Genomic DNA, 4,654 nt, shown 5'->3' with positions numbered 1-4,654 from the left:
AAGTGGTCTCTAAGAAAGAGTTGTGTATATATCTCTCTATTAAAAAAAAACTTCTATTAGTACATGTTTGCAGTTAATAAGAAATACATTGATTGTAGGGGTCGGGGATTTATCTCAGTGGTGCCACTGTCTGCCTCACAAGTGCAAAGTCCCAAGTTTCATTCCCAGCCCCAAAAAAAAAAAAAAAAAAAAAAAAAAAAAAAAAAGTGAAAGAAATACATTGATTGTAGGCAGATGGTACGAAAGAGTTAAAGACATCATTTTTATAGTGATACCTGCATACCCATATGTAGAGCAGCACATACCACAATTGCTAAATCTTGTAAGAGGCCTATATATACATCAATAAATAAAATGAAATGTGGCATTTATGCTGAATGGAATACTCCTGCCATTGAGAGGGAAAAACTTCAGCATTTGGAGGAAAATGGTTGCATCTTGAATTCATAGTACTGAGTGAAATAAACCAGACACATGAGCTTAAAAATCATACAGTTTCTCTTATATGAGAAACCCAAAATATACATAAATCAAACATATCTCTCTTTAAATCGAAAGCTATAAATGATCAAACAGTGCAGACGACATGCAGAAAGGTGAGGTCCTCATATGGAACATTTATCTAAATTTTGAATGCAAAGAGGTTGTTACAGGAAATGTAAAGTGTACTGTAGTGAACACACAAATGATAAAAGAGCAAAGCAGTTTTATTGTTCATATAGACAAAATTTTAGTGATGCAGATGGAGGATCAAAAGAGCAACAGCGTTTCTGTAAGTTGAAGCCTAATCCAGGGTAAGACCTAAACTCTTTTCAATTCTGTGAAGGCTAAAACATGTGCAGAAGGAAAGTTTGGGGACAGCAAAAGTTAGGTTGAGGTGTAAGGCAAAAAACTGTCTCCATAGTGTAGAGTGTGAAGTCAGCTAGTGTATAAGGTACAGCATCGACAGCTTTTCCAAGTGAGTTATTTGTTTGCAGTCTTTTTCTTGTAGCACATTGGACATATCATCACACTGTCCTGGCCTTCAGGGCGTCTACTGAAAACTCCACTGGTAATTTTATGGAAGTTTGTCAGTTAAAGTTGCTATTCTCTGACTACTTTCAAAATACTCATTGTGTCTGATCTTTGACAATTTAATTATAAAGTGTTTCTCAATCTGAGGTCTTTATATTTTACATATCTGATTTCCTTCCCCAGATTTTGAAAATTTTCAATCAGTATTTTCTACAAAAGCTTTCTGCCAATTTATCTTTCTCTTCTCCTGTAGGAGTCCCATAATGCATATAATAATTTCATTGAAGATATTCCACAAATCCTTCAGGATTTTTTAATCCTTTTTAGTTCTTTTTCAAATGTGTTTTTCTGACTGGATTATTCTAAATGACCTATGTTAGAATTCACTGATTTTACTTCAGCTGTTGAGGCTTTTAGATTTTTTTAGATCATTCTATTCTTCACCTTCACAATTTCCACTTAGTTTATTTTTAAAGATTTCTATCTCTTTGTTGAACATTTTATTCATCACTGTTTGTATTTTAATTTTTTCACCTATGTTGTCTTTTTAAAAAAATGAATTTATTGGTACATTTAAGGTATACAATATAATGACATTCATCATTGGAAATATGCACCTTTACATAAACCACCTTGGTTCTTATTTTCCCCATTTCCCCTGCCCTCCCGCCAACCCCGCCAACCCTCCCTATCTATAAAGACTGTTTCCAGTTTTTCTTTTTATCATTTTAATTTCACTCCCTTCTCTCTCATCCCGCACCCCTCACACTTCCCCCTCCCCGTTTCTCCTTTCTTCCTATTTCACATCATCTACTGCATTTGACTTCGCTGCTCTAAGATGAGCATTTTTGAATTCTTTGTCAGGCAGTTTGTTGCTTTCCATTGCTCTTTTTTTTTATATATACACAACATTCAACTTTCTTGATCTCGGATGATCAAGGGAAAAACTGTGGAGCTGGGCTGAGCCACCTCCTGGAGCAGCCTCTTGGTTTATGGGAGGGCTTCCGCGCCAGCTTACTCATGGGGTATGGATCAGGTGAGTTTTCTGTGACTGGGGCAGCTAGTACCAAGCCCCAGCCCTCACCACTCAATTTCTTATCTCTTATCTTATACCGGGGTCATCTCCATAAGAGCTTTTGAACTCACAATCATTTTAATCTTATGAATAAGTTGTCAAATTAAACCAAGAATGTATAAGAGACAGTATGTGACCATCGAATCTAAAATATTTACTATTGGGCCCTTTACAGAAAACATTTGCTGACTCCTATCTTACAGAGCTAGACATATGCTAAGTAGCAGGCTATGGTAGAGTAGAAGACTCTTGTCCTAGATGTCTTGTTCTTATTTGGGAAGGAGGTGCCATGAAAACAGAACTCATGTGTGTGTGGGGGGGTGGGGAGGTTATGAGGTATACATGTGTTAGCATCTCTGAGCATCAAAAGGAATCAGAGCTGCACCTGCTCATACGGGCTGATCCAGCTATCCACTAGTTCCCGCGGGGTGCCACTCGAACTCCTTTTTGCTACAGTGCTGTAAGAGTTGACCCACCTCCTCATTGAGGAGAGTCACTGCCAAGTACTTATCCAGAGTCTCACTCCACTTGCTACCCAGGGTGCTGTCTGGATTTGTGGCACAGCTTGCCATCCACTGAGCTGGTAGCATGTCCGGCTGGAGCACCTGGTGGTGTGCACTAAGCATGGCCAGGATGTGGCGGCAGGGCAGATGGAAGGCCTGGTTAAAGTAGCAGCTGCCGCTGGCAGGAGGTTAGGGCTGCACTTTATGGGTGTCCTCCAGGATCTGGATGTTTATCTTTTCTGAGCCAGAGCCAATGAGGTGCATAGATTTCTGGACCACAGCAAGCTCACCCAGGCAGATTTGGGCTGCTGGCCCTGTGCAGGTGGCATTGTGGGAATTCTGGATGCTGGCTTCTAGCAGCTGCTCTACTTGGGGGGTTTCATTGCTGGTGCCTGAGGTGGTGTGATTGTTCTGGGGACTCAGGCCCAGGCTGAAGCTTGCCTTGTCTCTGTTGTTCTGTTGCATGTATTGGAATAGGGAGGCCATGCCTTCTCCCTCAGATGCATTGGTGCCAAAAAACTGACTGAGAATTCGGGTGGTAACTTCGAGGCTCTGGAAGCAGCGGCTGCTCTCCACTTGGCTTCTCCAGTGGTGGGCTAGCCAGATGCGCACACTGAGCAGCCAGTGTGAGTGGAGCTCAGATAGTCGGGCTGGGGGGATGCAGCTGCTCAGAAATGTAAGAAATTTCCTCAGGTTGCCTGCTGTGGCTGAGCACACGGTGCTCAGTACGGAGGTCCAAAGCACCCTCTCCACAGGTCATTCAAGGGACAGTTGATAGAACTTGCCCTGTAGGGGTGTACAAATATGGAAAGCTGAGAGCAGTACCTCAGCTGTGGCGAACTCCATGGCTAAATTGGGCTGTGGGAGGAAGTGGGGATCGATCGAGATGGTACAGACTCTTTCCCATGCTAGGTTAAACTTCTTGAACAACTGGAACATCTGGGCCAGGCCTTCAGCATCTTCTTTGGCAGGAATGGCAAAGTAGACTGCCTGGGCAAGAGGACCCTGTAGCCATACTTGAGGTTCATCCACCAGGAAGGTGTATAACACCTTGCCCCTCGGGTTATAGGTACCATGGATAAATAAAATCTCAAGGATGGGCAAAGAGATCTTGTATGAAGCAGTTCTGGTAGTTGAAAGTATCTAGCTAAGGAGCCTTGTAAACCTGGGGCAGCAGCACAGGTGGGCCTGAGTCTTTAATGAGATGCCCACTCAGCATTGTTAGAGCCATGGGAGAGATAGGAGAGGTCTAAATGCCCAGGTCAAAATACTTTCTCTGCAGAACTACTGTCCAGGCTTTGAGTCTCCGAAGCTCCATGGAAGGCAAGGAAGCTGGGCTGTGGTTTTTAGATCTTGTCTGAAAGATTTGCCTTTAACCCGGGTGAAAGATGGGAAAGTTTGCATTTGGAGTTTGGCTGTCAGAGCAGTTAACCTCCCACTCTTTCGGATTTGTGTAATGTCTGACAGCAGGGATCATACGGTCCCACACACCTCCAACTCTGGAAGAATCACTCAAACACAACCTGGCCTCGTCGCCATTTTTCTCCCTGCTTTCCTTTTTTTTTTTTTTTTTTTTTTTTTTTTTTTGCACTGGGATCGAACTCTGATCCTTGCCCTTGTAAGGCAGGCAGTGGAACCACTGAGCTAAATCTTAGATAACTTTCCATTTCTTTAAGACGTGTTATTTGAGCTTTATTTCACTCAGTTGTTGTTATTATGTTTCCCTGATTATTCATGACTGATCTCACCTTCTCCTGGTGTTTGTACATTTCCAAAAGCATTCATCTCTTGCAGGCTACGTAGCCTAGATTTGGCAGGAAAATTCTTCAGTCACTCACCTGGCCAGAGATTCTGACTGGGCTGGCAGGTGGGGTCTGCAGACAATGAGCCTGGCACCTTTCACCTTGGGCAGAGAGGCCTGCTTCCAAGGTGCAAGGCTGGGGGTTAAAATCCATGTGATTGTTTAGGAGAACCGAAAACCCCTTTCTTTTTCCTAGCTACCACAAGTGATTGAGATGTCTCCACTCCTTCTGATTTGGGTGAGGAATGACACCCTTCTTAT

The 4,654-nt window shown here is 42.8% G+C and overlaps 1 pseudogene; it reads right to left on the bottom strand.

The window, feature by feature from the left end:
- Positions 1–2,462: 2,462 nt before the first annotated feature.
- Positions 2,463–3,838, bottom strand: LOC104866023 (annotated as a pseudogene).
- Positions 3,839–4,654: the final 816 nt, after the last annotated feature.

The sequence above is a fragment of the Fukomys damarensis genome, unplaced genomic scaffold (assembly GCF_012274545.1).
Source record: "Fukomys damarensis isolate Sample0158 unplaced genomic scaffold, DMR_v1.0_HiC HiC_scaffold_18, whole genome shotgun sequence".
Classification (NCBI taxonomy): domain Eukaryota; kingdom Metazoa; phylum Chordata; class Mammalia; order Rodentia; family Bathyergidae; genus Fukomys; species Fukomys damarensis.
The sequence above is the reverse complement of the archived record's forward strand: the minus strand, read 5'-3'. Positions and strand labels throughout refer to the sequence as shown.